Source organism: Siphateles boraxobius, unplaced genomic scaffold (genome assembly GCF_051911475.1).
Source record: "Siphateles boraxobius isolate OS27281-9 unplaced genomic scaffold, OSU_SipBor_1 8, whole genome shotgun sequence".
In the NCBI taxonomy this organism is placed as follows: Eukaryota; Metazoa; Chordata; class Actinopteri; order Cypriniformes; family Leuciscidae; genus Siphateles; species Siphateles boraxobius.
The window spans coordinates 29,230,384-29,251,499 of NW_027509208.1; the positions used below are offsets into that span (position 1 = coordinate 29,230,384).

Below are 21,116 nucleotides of genomic sequence, written 5' to 3' on the forward strand. Positions count from 1 at the left end.
AGCTCATCGCACAAGCACGTCTCCACGAAAGGAGCCGCATCGCCCTGGAGCACGAAGTTGCAACGCTAAGGATGCAAGCCGAGGATGACAACGACCCCAAGCTACAGAAGGAAGTGGAAAGACTTCAAACTGCCCTATCTGATCTTCATCTGCACATAGACCAAAGAGTGCAGTCAGAGAAAAGAACCAGAGAGGAACTCAACGAGAAACTCCGACAAAAGTGAAGACCCTTGCAAAGAGCAGAGACTGAACTTAAAGAGACTCGAAAGCCACGGCCTGCGAAAGAAACTCGCAAGAGGCCCGTGCTACCATCCACAAGCTCGTTCAGCAGAGACAAGATCTCGAACACGAACTTGACACCGTTCACACAGAGTTGAAGCCCTCTTATAGACTGCAGAAGGACCGGGAAGGGGAAACGCACACCACAAAGTTTCCCTGACCAGCCAGTCCGCACCTTTCAGCCAAGAACCCAGAGCTGTACAAGGGGGTGAAAGCCCACTGTTCAAAACATCACCAGCCAGCCCACAAGAACCCCCGTCAGCAGCGAGGGGGGAAGAGCATTTCCAGGAGAGCCCCGGCCACTAACCACGGCATGGCTCCCAAAAGACTTAACAAGCTGGCCAGAAACATCCCTATGTCCACTCCGAACCATGCAGGAGGCAACAACGTGCACGGCACCCGCAGGACATTGACTTTCACTTACAAACTGTTACCAACGTCACCGCGTGGGACAGATTGTACCTGCTCAGAATCACGTCCAGTCGTGATGCGCGCAGCTTCCTCGACCGTCAACCAGAGACAGTCAAGTCGGACTACCAGCCGCTGCGGCAGGCCTTCACTAAAGAATTCTCTGATCCAGAATCAGACCAAAGACTAATCACAGCCATGGACCTCAATCAGTCCGGCATGGAGGATGATTTCAACTTCAGAACTTTGTCTCTCCGAAATCTGCAACCCACAGTGAGTCATCATCTAGACATCCTGGCCTGACCACATAGCATGACTACTCAACAGCTAAAAGAAGCTTACACAAAGCAAAAGACTGTGTCCGAAAAGACTTTGAAAAACCCCACAATCTACTCTGTCTCTGAGCCCTACTCAGAGCTGCCTCTAGAGGGCGCCCCACAACACCATAGCCCTGTTTACAGAGAGTCAAGACCGTTCCAGGCCAACAGAGGGCAGCACTACTGCGATGGTAATCGTCCAAGACACCAGAGCGAGGGCTTTGACAGATTCTGGGACCTGCAACAACCACCCGACCACCCAAAAGGTGGAGCCACATGGGAAACCGACCAATGGCCCAGAAAGAGCCGAGCCCCATCGACCAGACCATCAAGCCCAGACAGCCCAGAGCGGAACCCCTCTTGACATGCCACTGGTAAGCACAAGTCTGAACCCACATCAGAAAAAAAAAAGTGCCGCCACATCTGAGACAGCTGAGACCCTGAAGTCGCTGAAAGAGCTTCTTCACAAAAGACTTTCCAAAGGAGACAAGAGGGACGAGACGGACATCCTATGTCTAAGTGTAAGACCTGAACCAGGCAACCAGAACACTGCTCGTCAGCCTCAGAGCACAGAGCTAACTGTCACATCACAAAATGGCAGCATCACCCAGTCACCACAGCTGACAGCTGCCCAGCCTGAGCAGGACGGCACAAGTTCCCATGTTTTGGCTACCTGCCTCCGCAGCAAACCACATGAGACCGGCCCTAACCGCCCATCGATCACCACACCAGCCCCTACGCTAAGACTCCTGGGGAACCTGATCGAAAAGGGGGGTGGCCCGGAAACTCTACCTAGCCATCACTTTGGAAAATGAGGTGAGCCTGGAAGCCCTGGTAGACACCGGCTCAGACCTCACTTTAATGTCAGCTCAGCCCTTTGAAAGACTCGGCACTAAAGCTAAGAGCAAAGATCGAACTCTTATACCCCAAACGTGACAGCTGAACGTGCAGTCGTACAGCCAGACTCCAAGGTCACAGAGTTCCCAGGAACTCCAGCAGCCATCCATGGGTACACAGCCTCAGCACCAAGTCAAGATTCAAGTTCGCTACCCTGCACCTTTCAGCTCGCCAAAGACCAAGAAATGCTGCTCAACGATGCGTGAACTGAATACAGAAGGCCTCTAACACAGAAGGCCTCCTCAGAAAGGGTCCCTAAGATCCCATTGATTCCGAACTGCAAAACCAGAAGGCACACAGAATGAACACAATGCAAGACTCTGTAAAAGGGTCCCTGATCAGCATAGGACATAGAACTTGTAAAAGTAGATGAAAATGTGTGCTCAAAGAGTTGCAAAACTCTGCATTCGTAAAATTAGAATTTTACTGATTTAAAAATCTTAAATGGACGTGTAAATCTCAACGGCCAACAGACTATGAACGACTCTTTTGAAACAAACAGTTTCTAGATGCTGGTTGAATTGGCACTGCTAAACATTTCCATGACAATGAAAGGTTACAGGAAACACTAGCTCCAAATAAGGCATACGTCACCTTGACGCCATAGTGTAGGAAAACCACCTGAGTTTAAACTACTGTAAACCTACAGGTGTGCATTTGATCATTGCGATCCAAACGGAACACAACATGCGATAAGCATTTTGATCACTGGTTGCTGGCTTGTCTAAATGCAGATAAAACAATAGCTGGAATTGACATCTCTACTGTAAGTGAAAGAGTCTTAGATTTCCAACTAATATAAGTAAGTTCAGCAGTAAAGCGGAAGTCTGTTTGACAAAAAAAAAAAAATCTCATCTCAGCAGCTTGTAAACTGTACCGATATCTATCCTGCTTTGGTTAAAGAAATCCAAATTGCAGTATTGCTAAACCTGTTTCTGACAAAGAAAGCTCAGGACAGTGTTATATATACGTAGACCTGGGTGATGCTCCCCTTTCTACAATGTAAAGGCCTTACAAATTATTGTTAGATTGATGTAATTCACCTAAAAATTTTAGCTGCATCTACAAGCAGAGAGCTACCTAGCGATCAAAACTGTTCACTCGCTGAAGAGCCAGCGTTTATGCATGAGAGGGACGTAACTACATAGGCTTAGACAAGCTTTGACTTACAGCAAATCTATTTCCTTACTCTGTAAACAAATAGAATAAGTTGTGTAAAGTAAAGAGAAGAGTTCCATGAGTAAAATTAGCAAATGTCAAAACACATTTGCATTTTACTAAATGTAACATCAAGTTCTTGAAAGACTTAAAGTATAGGCGCCCCCTTTTAACCCGTTTAAACATGCATAACTCATTAAAAAGGTGCAGACATTCTTCAGGTACTGTCGAATTGTTCTGACATGCTCTGGTTCCCATGACAACGACTTGTCACAGGAAGTGCTAACTCGTGATGTCACTTTGTAAACAATCCAGCCTAGGTGGCTAAGCTAACCTAACCTAGCGTCCATCCAGCTTAGGCTAAGCTAACCTAACCTAGCATCCATCCATCCAGCTTAGGCTAAGCTAACCTAACCTAGGATCCATCTAGCTTAGGCTAGGCTAACCTAACCTAACATCCATCCAGCTTAGGCTAAGCTAAATAATAACTTCTACAGTTAGCAGTTAGCATAATTTACTTGAAGCCTTAATTACAGCTGCTGTTTATACAGCCCAAAGTATTCTAGAATACTTTCTTTAACCCCAGTTAGGGTTTGTAATTCTTCACTTTCCGTACTTTCAATTCTGCTCAGTGAAAGTTCACCTTCACTAGTTTAGGCATAGTCCTTGCTGAGCACTGTAGGCTAAATCGCCAATTAAACTTAAGCTTAAGTACATGTAAAATGTGTAGCTAAAGAAGAATCTGTATAGTAATGAGAATTTTCATCAGCATGTTGACTAAACCTTTGAAGGGACACACAGAGTGGTCGTGAACACGCAACCGCTGTAACCCACCATGGAGTGTTGGTCCAAGCGAATTCAAAGTTTAGTCACTAGTGCTACTGACTATTCTCACATTCAGATCATTCCCGCTGTTTTGACCACTCACCTACGTTTTATTTTTATTTTTACTTTAATAATAATAGCAGTCAGCTATTACCTTGTCTTTTCGGTCATCTATATGATCCAATTCCATTTCCTCTCTTGTTGGAATGTGGTTCCATTTCCCATAGGGCCCAGAAAGGAAACAGAGACACCTTTATTTGTGATTTTGTTTATTTTCAACAAGTGCACTCATTTTTATGACCCTGCAACACAAGTAATTTCAACGATTACTAGGGCATAACTATAGTCCTGAGGATTGATAATAAGCATAATTTGAATAGGAAAGCTGTCCTTTTTCCCCCTATCATTCACTTCGTCAAGCCGTAGTGAACCACTACAAAAGTCCAGAGAAATAATTTAGTCATAAGAACCATCTTAAGTCATTTATTTAATCTCGGATAGGCCCTTTCCAGGAAATACTATCGGAACCAACATAAGTCTTAGCCTCCTAACATCCACAGCTAAGATAAGGATACAAGACACTCTTCACTAGCTAGATACACGTGAAACGCATAGCTTTATGCTACATTCCTAGCGAACCCATTAAACCTTGGTTCTGAACTTTTAGGGTCATGCATTAGTCTCACCACAAGTGCGACAAAATGTCACAGAGCCTCTGCTTAACCTGACCTTAACGTTCCAGCTTACCAAAGACTATGACAAACAATGGACACTATGAGAAACCACCTCTCATACCCCTCCAACCACCCACGAACGCCGTCTGCACCCACCGACAACCAATGCCCCAGACAACCGACGTCAACCGGCACATGCTGCGTGCACAAGACAACATTCAGCGTTCTGCACCTGATGCCATCTCTGCGCCACAGCTTGTGGTGCCACAGTGCAAAAGGGGGGTCATGCCAATGTATGACCATGACGCACCATGTGCTGCACACCGCAGCACCAGAGACACTTGCAAGACACCGAACCAAGTGGCATACCGGCGTCCTCAAAAGCGGAAAGACTGTCCTAGCCAACCAAGGACGACACTCGCTGAAATTTTTCCTCTCTTTCTCTCTCCCTTTCACTTTTACCAGGATGCTGCTGTGCCTCAAGCCAACCAGAGGGCAGCCGCAATCGGACATCTCACCAGGTCCGGCATCAGGCATCGTCCTAACGGAACAACCAGGACTCCTTTTCTGCCGGACCCGCACTCAGAAAGTGTATGTGCCACCTGATCCTCGCAACGCCTACAGAACACAATACAGCTGGGTAGGGGCCGATGGACAGAAGACACCCTCACTCACGCTGAGGCCGATGTCGAGCACATGCTCAACGAACTTGAGAAAATGACTATCACACAAGCGGAGTTAGGTGGACACAACCACCGCTCCAAACAGTTCCGGGGAGCTTTGCCCGGAGCCGCCGCCACTCTGTTTAACACTTGTATGTCCAGTGTGAATACAGTGAACCTAGCCACCGTGAGGCGGCATGCAGCCGAAATCCAGACAGAGATTCCACAGATAAAAGAGCAACTCGCAACACAGAGTGCATCCCTGCAGACCATCGACAAGACACTAAAGGGGATTGTGGTAATTTTCAACACTCACAGCGTTCTGCTGACCCAGAGAGTGAACTCCATGAAACAGCTGTTTACTGTCTTCCAGAATGACTTTGCTCAAACTCAGCTGGTAACAGCCCTGATAATAGACACGCTGCTGGAGGTGAACTCCTCCATTGACAGCCTAGCCATGGGTAGAATTCCACCGCACCGGATACCCTTAAGCCTTGTGCAAACCGTGCTGGCTTCCGCCATCACCACGCCAGCTGTCTCTCTACAAATACACCTTGCCTACTCGCTGGTAGTGCCAGCCCACTCTGCGTCGACCCCAAGCAGAGAGAAGTGGGTTTTGCTCCGGAACTTACCCATCATAGAGCCAAGCCGAATCTACCGGCTCAAGAACATTGTCAATGTCAGCGAATTGACATGTATCCTATCGACACAGTCCTCCAAGCTTTGTCTCAACTGCCCTACTTAACCACCACACCTGCTGTCCAATCCTGGATTGTTGTCCGATTAAGTCCACACAGGGACTTCATCAGACAAAAAGGGGGACTGTAAGGACTGGGCTAAGTGGGTGAATCTGAATAACTAAATACATCCGGCTAAAGACCAAAAATCTCTGAATGTAAATTAACCCAAGCACACACACACAAACACACACACATTCCCCCACCAGTGAAGACCACACTCAGGACAGAGCGTGGTGTCCGATTACAAGACATTTTATGACTGATCGGAATGTCCCAAAGGAAGTGGATTCCAAAGCGAAAAGAAACTTCTTTTCTTTAAAAGACATTTAACCAGATATATTCAATGTGTTTTTATGTGTGTCCATTTGCCCATGTCACATTGGAATGACTATGATTTTATCGTAGCTTAAAGTGAATTATAAATACCTTCATTAATCATTTTAAATATAACTGTCTATTCCCATAACTTGTACACATAGTTCTGGACACCTCCAGAATGCTTTCGGTGTGATCAATCAGAATACGTACAGTAATATCCAGTAAAATATAGTTTACTATGTTTTCCATCTTTGAAGGGAAAAGAGACCAAAACTAACATCACTGGTGTTCTTAGATAACGGCGTTTACGACCCAAAGGAATGTTCACAGAACTTTGGCCCTCTCTGAATTCTAACCAAGGAGGAGAAATGAATCCTGTATTCATATATATATATATGCTATTATATATCCACTTGAGAATTGTATGAACAATGTATCTAAGTTCCCTATTTCATGAGTTGCCTTTTTGTGGTTTGGTCTATGTTTCTCGACAACTCTAATGCGATAATGTTTTAAACTTTGCCAACTAATGTTTAACCAAATCCATTTGTGGCAAGTTTGGTCTCGATAAACTCCAATCTTCATTCCCCATTTGTTAATTGACATTGCATTTTGCTAAACTTGTGACACATTAGTATTATAAGAATTGTGAAGATTCTGCTCTTAAACACCCTAATTTCGTCGGTTTCAAATGTCTCTCTCTTAGACAAAGAGCAATAAAAACCAAAGTCCCGCCTGTGAAATTCCAACCCTCTAATTGGCCAAGTCAACAGGAAGAGGCCGGATTTCTCCAAGGTGATAAATGACGCTTCCCCCCTCCGCTCGCTCTGTTACTTCGCCTGTCTTTGTGTCATAATGTAAGGTCTCGCCTCCGGGCGAGCTCTTCGCCTTTCTTTTATTTGTTTCTAGTTTAGTTTGTGTTTTTCAGTCTTAGATAAGTCTCTGTGTTTAATTCCAATCGACGAGTGAAAAGAACACCGCGTGACATATCTCTTCAGCAAATCTATCTACAAGGGACCTTTAAACGAGCGTGCGCTCGTTTTGAAGGAGAAACACGCGCACGTGACCACGTGGCGAGAGACGCACACACGCTTCTTCACCAGCCATGCGAAGATGTGACGTTAACTCCGCGTGATTTCCCCGTAGAGATCTTTATTTCTTTTCTTTGTTAGTCAAAGTTTTGTTTTCCGTAGTCGACTCTGTTCACTTCCACAAAGTGAGACGAACTTAGCCGAACTATTTTCCTTTGGTAATGTTACCCCAAAGACTTGGAAACTCAGCACCCAGTGACGCTTCCTAAAGGACTCCGCTCACGCACGCGCAGGAATGCCGCGACACAGAGAGACCCAGAAACTTAAGTATATCTCTTTATAGAGCTTCTAAGAAGCATTAAGATGATGTTTTCGTGTTGTTACAGACAGGGGACTGTCAGGGGGAATGTTGCCAATGCTCTCTCTCTCTCTCTCTCTCTTCCTCTTCCCCTCTCACACGTGTTTCCATTGTCCACACTCTATGCATTTCTCGTTCATCGATGCCTTATCGTGTATTGTTGTTTATTATGTTTGTAAATACATATATCCCATGTAACCGTAGTAAATACATAAGTAGTTCTGCCTTATTAAATTCATTATATTCATCTGATTGATGTACTGCCTTTTTGCTCATTTTCAAGTCCCTTAAGTGCCAAAAAATCTTATAGCAACAAGCTTACAAATTAAAGATACTTTAAAGAGTATGTGTTTATAGGGCAGGAAACCCAATTCTTGTGGCCACAGAATTGCTTTTCCTGAAATCCTATAAAGTAAGATGATATTGTGGAGTCTCACAAATATTAGTCTGACAATTGAGCTAATTAATTTAGCCTGTTTTGTAAGACGTGGTCCGTGTAGTTAATTGCAATCAACTTGTGGTTAAGTGCAAGGATACACAGACATGCATGCAGGTAAAATGACATATCATCCCTTATCAGGAGTTTTATTAACATGTAAGACTGATCTAATCCAAACATGTATGAATAATTATTAATTACCAATTATTAATTATGATATGCAAATTCCCCACGGATTAGATCCGCCCCAGAGTCTTTACAGGGTATTAATTATAACTTGTGTTTTAAATTTAAAACACAAAATCCTAATTGTCCTGTTACATATGTATGTAAGAGAAGAAAATAATTAATTTTCTATATATATCTGAGTTTTGCGTTCGTCGCAGTTGTGACGTCATTGTCGCGTTGCGCGCGCTCTCGCTTCAGTCCGCGGGATGTCTGAGCGGAGCGAGGTATGTAATGTGTGCACTCCTGTTCAAAAGAGTGTTATAAGTGAAAATAATCCCTAATTAAGTGATTTGATTTTGTTAAAATGTAAAGGAGTATGTACAAGTATGTGATTTTCCCTTTTGAAGCTGTTTTCCCTGCATGAGTGAAAGTTTAACCGAGTGAATGCAGTATCACGTTGTTAGTATGTTAGTGTGAAAGTAGGCCTGTGAAGCGTGTCTGTTGATATCTTTTCTATGTTCAAATGTTTGAGAGGAGAAGGCTGATTAAAACCACACTACATTGAATGCAACAAATAATTACTGCATTTTTCAATTCATGCAGGTATGGTTATAAATTGTTTTTGTGATTTCTTTGTGTTCAACCGTATTGTTATATAAAATGCTGGAATGTGGGTGATTTAAAGATGTATATTTTATGAGTTTGATTGGTGTCAATGTATATTCAGAGAAATATATATATATATATATATATATATGTAAATATATATATATATATATATATATTGTTGATACACCTGATGTTATATTAATTATTACTATTTTCTTTATATTTTTTATTACTGTAAATGAGATTGTACATTGTGAGCTCGCTTCAGTCCGCGGGAGGTCTGAGCGGAGCGAGGAGAAGGCTGATTAAAACCACACTACATTGAATGCAACAAATAACTACTGCATTTTTCAATTCATGCAGATAAAGAACCTCTGAACCAGCATTTCGACTTCAGTCTTTATTCATCACACAACACAACACAACGCAGAGGGGTAGCCGAGTCGTAATAGCAGAGACACGCAAGCCCGAACCGGCTACACAAACACCACTCAGAACATACTCCTTTCTTCAATATTGCAAAAAGCAATACAGAACACTCATCAACGACACAGAGCTCACAACCAAAGTCACTGCTTTGTGCCCAATTCATGCTCAGAAATGAGCATCATGACTCTTCTTCAGAGGTTGGGAGACAAGCATTTCGGAACACATTTCCAAACAAGGAACTATAGAAATGATCCCTGAAAATATACTCTTAACAGTTTATAGAAACTCAATTGGCATTCCATTCTGCTGCGCTTCTCCTCTAAAATGGTTTTGCGTAGTTGAATTTTGTAGGCGCTAAAGTTTACATGACATTTTAGCAGACACATCGAGGCCAAAAGCAGAAAGGACTTCCACAATCTCTTTGAAGCCGACTGTTAAGATATGTGAAATACAAACAACAATCCATAATGTCTTACTTTTTTGCAGCATAGCTACCCGTTTCATGCTTTGTAGTTCATTCGTTGAAGCCAAATTTAGAAAACCTTTAATAGAAGTCACACACACACATTAACAATTCTTTATGTAGACATTTAACTCTTCAGCTGGTTTCTCTCTTGGCCAACGTGTGCTTCAGCACCTCATACTGAAGAATTCTGTCCTTCAAACCATCTAACCTTGAGTGTAGCAGAGTTCTCAATTTTATGGTGACCTCCATTAGGCCATCATTGCCTACAGCTGTGGGTGGTTCCAGGTTTGGAGTGTGAGTAGGTGGAAATGTTCATGATTGATTTCTTTTCCTAGCCGTGAGCTTCTCCATTGGTCCTGGGCTCCTCTTTCCAATATTGGACTGCCACAAAGCATTCCAGAAAAGCTTCTAAAACAATCCACTTTCTCAAAAGGCACAAATGTCAAACAACGCTCAGATCATACCCCTTTCTTCAACTTCGACAACAGCAACACAGAAACTTCATCAACGACACAGAGCTGACGTCCAACGAAAAAGTCAAAAACCTACCAACAATTGCTAACTTATGCATTTCAGAAACTTGACATTGATTGCATTCTTAGAAAACTTGCAATGGCTGACCTTGAATTGGGCACGTATCCAAAGCACTCTTTACTCTAAAACCCACTTTTTGCAACTGCTGTCATAGACAACACACAGTTCCGCATTTCAACAAAGTTTGCTGCATAGGACCTACAGATGCAAAAACAAAACAATTACAAAATGAGACTTAAATACCAAACACCACTCAGAACATACTCCTTTCTTCAATATTGCAAAAAGCAATAAAGAACACTCATCAACGACACAGAGCTCACAACCAAAGTCACTGCTCTGCACCCAATTCATGTTCAGAAAGGAGCATCATGACTCTTCATCGTGGGTTGGGAGACAAACACTTTCGAAACACATTTCCATGCAAAGAACTATAGAAATGATCCCTGAAAATATAGTCTTATCGGTTTATAGAAACTCAATTGGTATTCCATTCTGCTGCGCTTCTCCTCTAAAATGGTTTTGCGTAGTTGAATTTTGTAGGCGCTAAAGTTTACGTGACATTTTAGCGCACACATCGGAGCCAAAAGTAGAAAGGACTTCCACAATATCTTTGAAGCCGACTGTTAAGATAAGTGGAATACAAACAACAATCCATAATGTCATACTTTTTTGCAGCATAGCTACCCGTTTCATGCTTTGTAGTTCATTCGTTGAAGCTAAATTTATAAAATCTTTTAATAGAAGTCACACACACATTAACAATTCTTTATGTAGACATTTCAGAAACCTGACGTCATTTGAGCACTTAGAAAACATGCTATGACTGACATCGAAATGTGAAATGAACCCGTGTCAGGCCCGTTTTTTCAATAACATCTGATTTTCATATCTGCTGTCTTATCCGAGATGCAATACCACATCGCTGGAAACATTTCAAGTTTTTGCAGTGATATTGTATTGTATCTTGGATGAGACAACGTATGCTTTATACAAAGGATAATATGATTCGGGCCCCAAGACGAGGAGAGGTTTAAACTGCCGCAAAACACAACCACAAGAGAGATGGGAGCCGGGTTAACAGAAATGATCTTTTATTTAGCCAAGAACTTAGGAATTTAAACTGGTACTTAGGTTCCTCCCGGGCTGTGGTATGAACAAACCGGGCTTTGTTCCACACATCTGTTACAACGCTAGGCCACTTTAAAAGGGGAAGACAGAACTGAAGAAAGGCAACATCATTTAAGAAGATTTTGCAAGTCTAACTCTGTCTTCTTACTCTTCAGCTGGTTTCTCTCTTGGCCAACGTGTGCTTCAGCACCTCATACTGAAGAATTCTGTCCTTCGAACCATCTAACCTTGAGTGTAGCAGAGTTCTCAATTTTATGGTGACCTCCATTAGGCCATCATTGCCTACAGCTGTGGGTGGTTCCAAGTTTGGAGTGTGAGTAGGTGGAAATGTTCATGATTGATGTCTTTTCCTAGCCTAGAGCTTCTCCATTGGTCCTGGGCTCCTCTTTCCAATATTGGACTGCCACAAAGCGTTCCAGAAAAGCTTCTAAAACAATCCACTTTCTCAAAAGGCACAAATGTCAAACAGCGCTCAGATCATACCCATTTCTTCAACATCGACAACAGCAACACAGAAACTTCATCAACGACACAGAACTGACGTCCAACGAAAAAGTCAAAAACCTACCAACAATTGCTAACTTAAGCATTTCAGAAACTTGACATTGATTGCATTCTTAGAAAACTTGCAATGGCTGACCTTGAATTGGGCACGTATCCAAAGCACTCTTTACTCTAAAACCCACTTTTTGCAACTGCTGTCATAGACAACACACAGTTCCGCATTTCAACAAAGTTTGCTGCATAGGACCTACAGATGCAAAAACAAAACAATTACAAAATGAGACTTAAATACCAAACACCACTCAGAACATACTCCTTTCTTCAATATTGCAAAAAGCAATAAAGAACGCTCATCAACGACACAGAGCTCACAACCAAAGTCACTGCTCTGTGCCCAATTCATGCTCAGAAAGGAGCATCATGACTCTTCATCGTGGGTTGGGAGACAAGCACTTTCAAAACACATTTCCAAGCAAAGAACTATAGAAATGATCCCTGAAAATATAGTCTTGTTGGTTTATAGAAACTCAATTGGCATTCCATTCTGCTGCGCTTCTCCTCTCAAATGGTTTTGCGTAGTTGAATTTTGTAGGCGCTAAAGTTTATGTGACATTTTAGCGCACACATCGGAGCCAAAAGCAGAAAGGACTTCCGAAATCTCTTTGAAGCCGACTGTTAAGATATGTGGAATACAAACAACAATCCATAATGTCATACTTTTTTGCAGCATAGCTACCCGTTTCATGCTTTGTAGTTCATTCGTTGAAGCTAAATTTAGAAAATCTTTTAATAGAAGTCACACACACACACATTAACAATTCTTTATGTAGACATTTCAGAAACCTGACGTCATTTGAGCACTTAGAAAACATGCTATGACTGACATCGAAATGTGAAATTAACCCGTGTCAGGCCCGTTTTTTCAATAACATCTGATTTTCATATCTGCTGTCTTATCCGAGATGCAATACCACATCGCTGGAAACATTTCAAGTTTTTGCAGTGATATTGTATTGTATCTTGGATGAGACAACGTTTGCTTTATACAAAGGGTGCTGTGACACGGGCCCCAAGACGAGGAGAGGTTTAAGCTGCAACAAAACACAACCACAAGAGAGACGGGAGCCGGGTTAACAGAAATGATCTTTTATTTAGCCAAGAACTTAGGAATTTAAACTGGTACTTAGGTTCCTCACGGGCTGCGGTATCAACAAACCGGGCTTTGTTCCACACATCTGTTACAACGCTAGGCCACCTTAAAAGGGGAAGACAGAACTGAAGAAAGGCAACATCATTAAAGAAGATTTTGCAAGTCTAACTCTGTCTTCTTACTCTTCAGCTGGTTTCTCTCTTGGCCAACGTGTGCTTCAGCACCTCTGAAGGATTCTGTCCTTCGAACCATCTAACCTTGAGTGTAGCAGAGTTCTCAATTTTATGGTGACCTCCATTAGGCCATCATTGCCTACAGCTGTGGGTGGTTCCATGTTTGGAGTGTGAGTAGGTGGAAATGTTCATGATTGATTTCTTTTCCTAGCCGTGAGCTTTTCCATTGGTCCTGGGCTCCTCTTTCCAATATTGGACTGCCACAAAGCATTCCAGAAAAGCTTCTAAAACAATCCACTTTCTCAAAAGGCACAAATGTCAAACAACGCTCAGATCATACCCCTTTCTTCAACTTCGACAACAGCAACACAGAAACTTCATCAACGACACAGAGCTGACGTCCAACGAAAAAGTCATAAACCTACCAACAATTGCTAACTTATGCACTTCAGAAACTTGACATTGATTGCATTCTTAGAAAACTTGCAATGGCTGACCTTGAATTGGGCACGTATCCAAAGCACTCTTTACTCTAAAACCCACTTTTTGCAACTGCTGTCATAGACAACACACAGTGCCGCATTTCAACAAAGTTTGCTGCATATGACCTACAGATGCAAAAACAAAACAATTACAAAATTAGACTTAAATACCAAACACCACTCAGAACATACTCCTTTCTTCAATATTGCAAAAAGCAATAAAGAACGCTCATCAACGACACAGAGCTCACAACCAAAGTCACTGCTCTGCGCCCAATTCATGTTCAGAAAGGAGCATCATGACTCTTCATCGTGGGTTGGGAGACAAGCACTTTCAAAACACATTTCCATGCAAAGAACTATAGAAATGATCCCTGAAAATATAGTCTTATCGGTTTATAGAAACTCAATTGGTATTCCATTCTGCTGCGCTTCTCCTCTAAAATGGTTTTGCGTAGTTGAATTTTGTAGGCGCTAAAGTTTACGTGACATTTTAGCGCACACATCGGAGCCAAAAGTAGAAAGGACTTCCACAATATCTTTGAAGCCGACTGTTAAGATAAGTGTAATACAAACAACAATCCATAATGTCATACTTTTTTGCAGCATAGCTACCCGTTTCATGCTTTGTAGTTCATTCGTTGAAGCTAAATTTAGAAAATCTTTTAATAGAAGTCACACACACATTAACAATTCTTTATGTAGACATTTCAGAAACCTGACGTAATTTGAGCACTTAGAAAACATGCTATGACTGACATCGAAATGTGAAATGAACCCGTGTCAGGCCCGTTTTTTCAATAACACCTGATTTTCATATCTGCTGTCTTATCCGAGATGCAATACCACATCGCTGGAAACATTTCAAGTTTTTGCAGTGATATTGTATTGTATCTTGGATGAGACAACGTATGCTTTATACAAAGGATAATGTGATTCGGGCCCCAAGACGAGGAGAGGTTTAAACTGCCGCAAAACACAACCACAAGAGAGACGGGAGCCGGGTTAACATAAATGATATTTTATTTAGCCAAGAACTTAGGAATTTAAACTGGTACTTAGGTTCCTCCCGGGCTGTGGTATCAACAAACCGGGCTTTGTTCCACATATCTGTTACAACGCTAGGCCACCTTAAAAGGTGAAGACAGAACTGAAGAAAGGCAACATCATTAAAGAAGATTTTGCAAGTCTAACTCTGTCTTCTTACTCTTCAGCCAATTTCTCTCTTGGCCAACATGTGCTTCTTCAGCACCTCATACTGAAGGATTCTGTCCTTAAAACCATCTAACCTTGAGTGTAGCAGAGTTCTCAATTTTATGGTGACCTCCATTAGGCCATCATTGCCTACAGCTGTGGGTGGTTCCAAGTTTGGAGTGCGAAGTGGTTTGGAGTGGAGGTGGAAATGTTCATGATTGATGTCTTTTCCTAGCCGTGAGCTTTTCCATTGGTCCTGGGCTCCTCTTTCCAATTTTGAACTGCCACAAAGCGTTCCAGAAAAGCTTCTAAAACAATCCACTTTCTCAAAAGGCACAAATGTCAAACAACGCTCAGATCATACCCCTTTCTTCAACATCGACAACAGCAACACAGAAACTTCATCAACGACACAGAGATGACGTCCAACGAAAAAGTCAAAAACTTACCAACAATTTCTAACTTAGGCATTTCAGAAACTTGACGTTGATTTTATTCTTAAAAAACTTGCGATGGCTGACCTCGAACTGGGGACATATCCAAAGCTCTCTTTACTCTAAAACCCACTTTTTGCAACTGCTGTCTTAGACAACACACAGTTCTGCATTTCAACAAAGTTTGCTGCATAGGACCTACAGATGCAAAAACAAAACAATTCCAAAATGAGACTTAAATACCAAACACCACTCGGAACATACTCCTTTCTTCAATATTGCAAAAAGCAATACAGAACACTCATCAACGACAAAGCTCACAACCAAAGCCACAGCTCTGCGCCCAATTCATGCTCAGAAACGAGCATCATGACTCTTCTTCACAGGTTGGGAGACAAGCACTTTCGGAACACATTTCCAAGCAAGGAACAATAAAAATGATCCCTGAAAATATACTCTTAACAGTTTATAGAAACTCAATTGGCATTCCATTCTGCTGCGCTTCTCCTCTAAAATGGTTTTGTGTAGTTGAATTTTGTTGAAACAAAGTTTGCTGCATAGGACATACAGATGCAAAAACAAAACAATTCCAAAATGAGACTTAAATACCAAACACCACTCAGAACATACTCCTTTCTTCAATATTGCAAAAAGCAATAAAAAACGCTCATCAACGACACAGAGCTCACAACCAAAGTCACTGCTCTGTGCCCAATTCATGCTCAGAAAGGAGCATCATGACTCTTCATCGTGGGTTGGGAGACAAGCACTTTCAAAACACATTTCCAAGCAAAGAACTATAGAAATGATCCCTGAAAATATAGTCTTATCGGTTTATAGAAACTCAATCGGCATTCCATTCTGCTGCGCTTCTCCTCTAAAATGCTTTTGCGTAGTTGAATTTTGTAGGCGCTAAAGTTTACGTGACATTTTAGCGCACACATCGGAGCCAAAAGCAGAAAGGACTTCCACAATCTCTTTGAAGCCGACTGTTGAGATATGTGGAATACAAACAACAATCCATAATGTCATACTTTTTTGCAGCATAGCTATCCGTTTCATGCTTTGTAGTTCATTCGTTGAAGCTAAATTTAGAAAATCTTTTAATAGAAGTGTAGCGACAATGAGTCTTACATTAAATTAGCTCAAATTATATATAGGGAATTTAATAATTAATCATGAATGATTAATATATTGCACATTACAGTTAAATTATCGAAGCTGAAAATAGATCGATTGTATATATGAATGATCACCATAATGGGTTATGGTTCGTCATTAATATATCAATAGTCGTATTACAGATCGATTATATGAGATAACCTTAAATGGAATTAATTTAGTTATCGAACAATCTGTTTGTCCAGCAAACGGCCATAAGATTCACTCATCAAAATTCACTCACCCAATAAAAGTTATCACTTCTTATAAACTCCAAGAAATATTAATTTTCTGGCCGTGAACATTAAATTTCCTGTGTTTATAAAATTAAACTAGCCTACTCAACGTAGTAAATAATAAAGCTTTTGTAGCTAAAGGGTCGAACATTTCATTGACTTTGTAAAAATGAGCATTTTAGACAGAAAGAAATCAAGAATATAATGGTTTTAATAATTGGAATAATAATACATTGAACTACAATTCACACATAATATATATGTATATACAACCAGGGCAGACAGAACGGAAGACATTACAAACACGAATTTACAATAGGATGAGAGAGGGAGAGAAAACGAGAGAGAGAGAGAAATATATATATATAGAGAGAGAGAGATAGAGGATGAGAAAGTGAAACTAACGGTCAGGTGATCGCAGCATGGCAAAAATCACAGACAACGTAACCCTTAGAGAGGCAACAAGAAATCACATCAATCAAATCAAATCAATAACCTATACTTGCGTATGGTTCTCTTTGTGTGAGCTGAAGAACGCAGAGTCGTATGCGTGTTTGTCCTTCGGCGCTATAGGCTTGTTCTCTCGTGTCTTCCGGGGCGAGCAGACTTGCGGGAAGTTTTAAAGGTTCACCGAACGTGAAGTTACCAAGGAAATAGTTCAGAGTTCATCTCCCTCGGGAGGGAGAGGCGAAAAATGAAAATAAAACTTAGTAAAGAAAGAAAAAGAAAAGAAACGCGGTGTAAAGCTCCCTAAGGAGCCATGGGACCGGAAACCTCTCACAGGGAAAGTGCTCTCTGAGAAACTTCTGTGTCAGTCTCTTATAGAGAGGAAGGGTTCACGCCTGCTTCGCGTATGTGAACCAATCATCTTAGAGCATCTCGAGCGGGAAAAGTTCTTCTTTGTCTTGTCAGGATAATTTATGATGGTATAACATTTTGTCATTTCTAGCCAGAAAGATTGTACACACAGAACAATACATTTTACTGTAATATCCTATGTATGACTTGTTTAGTCAAAACAAGACGGTCAAACAGGTACCAAGAATGGCCGGAAAGAGTAGAAGAAACATGAAGTTACATTCATATGCAGAATTACACACATTTAATGTTCACTCACATGACTATAAAGCCATAATACCGGCTACCATGACCTAGGAAAGATCAAATTCATGTTTATACATTTCTTAAGTGGTTATACTTATAGAAAATATATAATTGCAGAGTCTATTCCTCTTTCTTTATCAGAATTCAAGTGGGAGCTGTGATTCCCTTGCAATTCCTTTTGGGGGTCATAAAGTTTTATGACCTAGCAAGAGGGAGAGTTACAGAAGATGATCCTGTTAGGTAATCTTTCTTTAGAAATACACTTAAGATTTGAAGTTACAGACCAGTCTCCAATTACATCTATAGAATAAGACAAAACTAATTAGATATGCATGCATACAGGAAGGTCAGACACAATACTGTGTTATATACATTAAGGACATTCCTATCCTAAGTTGCACACAAAGGACGTTTGTGTGCGGGTATGTGTGGTGTGTGTGTGTGTGTGTATCCTTAGGTATACTGTCCATCCGTGGTGTGCACCACGTGAGGGTTTCGAGAACAACGGGGACCTGTTTCTTGATTGCGCAATGCGTCATTAATGGTTAATCAATGACCTGCTGGCAGACATTGGGGCACCATTTCACATGATTCAAGGTTTTGTGAATTAAACATATATGTGACCCGCTCTGGCGAAATGAGTCGGAAGTCGCTACGTTCTATTTTGAGATATGGCCGCTTACAGTTATTAACATTGAAAATATAGATTTTTTTATATTTTATATATTAGATTTTTTTTTTTACCTTATATGAAAGAAAAGGTCTTCAACATGAATCTCCCAAAGTTTCATCACCACAGTAATTGCGAAAATGCACTTAAATGGCTGTTTAAGTTGACTTGCAACTCTTAATCCCACAAAGAATATCTCGAATAACGCTGTTTTAACAGCCGGCTCAACCGAGGATTTCGCACAAGGATTTTCCAATGTTTTGGTATTCCCTGAAACGTCATGATCTCAGTTATCCAAATATGGTGTGAAAACGTCAGTCCCTTAACCTATCAAAATGTTCAGAGTCTCCTCAGTTGCCAATAGGAAGCCCTGTTTACAGCCTTGTGCAACGCGATTGGTCCACCTACCATCCTGTCAGATTTTCTCCAAAATATCTCCTTAAAAAGTTTGTGTTTCACTTAATACTTTGTATTCAACCTTGTCATTTTTATAGTGTAGTGTGCCATACCGTGTGTTTAATGTTTAGGGTAATGTCGTCTAAAGAAAGTGAAATAGCTAAAGCATTAAACTCCGTTGACGCCTCCAATTTGCGCTCTGCTGCTGGCCAGAAAGACTGGATAAAGCTGGTGAATGACTACTTTGGATGTAGTGATGTGCCATCTGATGACACTGACAGCGATGAAGACAGTGAAGACAGTGACTTTGACTCACAACCGACTTTGGAGCCTGCTACCCATACTGGCGATGACAACGACGTCGACGACAACATTGAGGACTTCTCGAGCGAGCAGCCTGTCACTGACATAGGCGAGGTGGAGAGGGTTATGTCCACCTGTGAAGCAGTGTGTGTGGGTACGGTGAATGAAAACCGAGAAGATGAGATCACAAAAATTTGTGCGTTTTCTTGCAAAGGTTGTAAACTAAACAATGGGCAAGAGTGTTTTAAATCTTTCGAGGAGGACTTCGTTTTCGACCTTCGATTATCCATGGCGTCTCTTTCTGAATACGAGAAAGACCTAATTCTTCTGGGGAAGATCAGCTGTCACTTCCAGAATGATAAATTCACGTGTTCGACGAAGAAAATCCAGCGAGAGCGTCAACATCAAAGGTCGGAATATTACTTGGATGGAAAAAGAATTTGCCGTGAAACATTCAAGTTCCTACATTGGTAAGTAGGCCTAGCTTTACAACCATTACACTTATGCGACTGACCAGAAGTATGTTCTTGATTTTACTGACAGTAGCTTACGTGATGTTCCCGTTAAATTTCAGCATCAGCCAGAATAAACTGACAGCTCTGCTGAAACACTACAAGGAACACGGCTTGAGGCCACGAGTTAAAATGTCTGGAGGTCGCCAGAGAAGAGATCAGAGACTGCTCACACATGACGACATCTGCCGTGTTGTTTCGTTCATCGTGTACTTCGCAGAGCTTCACGCATTGGTTCTCCCTGGTCGCATTCCCGGGTATAAACGTTTCGATGTGAAGTTGCTGCCATCTCATCACACCAAGGCGACAGTTTTCCGTGCTTATGAAAGCGCAATTAAGGCAAGAGGTAGGTGTTATCCAATGTCGTAGTGGTACAATAAGAGGGGGGTAAATGTAGTAGGCTATGCAGAATCAGATGTTTAAAAAGACATGCAGAACATGTTTGATGATGGAAGCTTATTGCTGTGATATTAATCCTGTAAGGCCTGTATACTTGTAAACTTACTCTTAATCATAGTCTGATGGTTTCCAGGACTTAGCGGGTTCAATCTTAAATCAGGATCCAAGTGGGATTTGGCAATGTTAATAGTTGCATTTGAAATTATGTAAATAAGCCTACACTGCAAATAAGCCTATGCTGAAAAAACATAAGTAGATCTACCTTTACTGATTACAACAGCATTAAAAAAACTGAGATGTTGAAAACAGTGCATTGATACAGAAATTAAGCAAGCCTTTCCCTACTTTGTTTTATCAGAACATCGTGTGGTGAGTCTTGTGACCTTTCGACGCCTGTGGAAGACCCTTGTGCCCTACATTGTGCGTACAAAGCCAATGACTGACTTGTGTTTGCAATGCCAAAAGAACAACTCCATCATTTACAAGTCAGCTAACCTGACTGAGGCAGAGAAATCCAGTCGCTGCAGAAAACAGGAGGATCACCTTGTGAAAGTCACCCTAGAACGTTCACTCTATCAAGAGATGGTCCAGAAAGCTAGGGATACCGTGAAAAACAATGCCATTCATGAACTCTGCCCATGTGATCCATGCTCCCAAGACATCACGATGCATAATTCCTTCGATTATGCACAGCAGGTGCATTATCCCTCTGACCCTCTTCAGCCTGGTCCCATGTATTTTTTGACACCCCGCAAGTGTGGCTTGTTTGGCATCAACTGTTAGGCCATTCCCAGACAAGTGAATTACCTTATTGATGAATGTGTATGCACCACAAAAGGAGCGAATGCTGTGGTGTCATTCATTGACCACTTTTTCAAGCATTATGGCATGGGTGAAAAGGATGTGGAGCTGCATTGTGACAACTGTACAGGACAAAACAAGAACAACACTGTGC

The 21,116-nt window shown here is 41.6% G+C and overlaps 6 non-coding genes across 6 annotated transcripts; all 6 read right to left on the minus strand.

Moving 5' to 3' along the window:
• Positions 1–9,369: 9,369 nt before the first annotated feature.
• On the minus strand, positions 9,370–9,582 carry LOC143729972 (small nucleolar RNA U3). The gene has a single exon (XR_013200217.1). It is a non-coding gene; the product is annotated as a small nucleolar RNA U3 (small nucleolar RNA).
• A 978-nt stretch (positions 9,583–10,560) lies between these two features.
• Positions 10,561–10,774, minus strand: LOC143729924 (small nucleolar RNA U3). The gene has a single exon (XR_013200174.1). It is a non-coding gene; the product is annotated as a small nucleolar RNA U3 (small nucleolar RNA).
• A 1,470-nt stretch (positions 10,775–12,244) lies between these two features.
• On the minus strand, positions 12,245–12,458 carry LOC143730252 (small nucleolar RNA U3). Its single transcript, XR_013200467.1, has one exon. It is a non-coding gene; the product is annotated as a small nucleolar RNA U3 (small nucleolar RNA).
• Positions 12,459–13,928: 1,470 nt separating this feature from the next.
• Positions 13,929–14,142, minus strand: LOC143729922 (small nucleolar RNA U3). The gene has a single exon (XR_013200173.1). It is a non-coding gene; the product is annotated as a small nucleolar RNA U3 (small nucleolar RNA).
• A 1,486-nt stretch (positions 14,143–15,628) lies between these two features.
• LOC143730015 (small nucleolar RNA U3) lies at positions 15,629–15,840 on the minus strand. Its single transcript, XR_013200254.1, has one exon. It is a non-coding gene; the product is annotated as a small nucleolar RNA U3 (small nucleolar RNA).
• Positions 15,841–15,994: 154 nt separating this feature from the next.
• On the minus strand, positions 15,995–16,208 carry LOC143730131 (small nucleolar RNA U3). Its single transcript, XR_013200357.1, has one exon. It is a non-coding gene; the product is annotated as a small nucleolar RNA U3 (small nucleolar RNA).
• Positions 16,209–21,116: the final 4,908 nt, after the last annotated feature.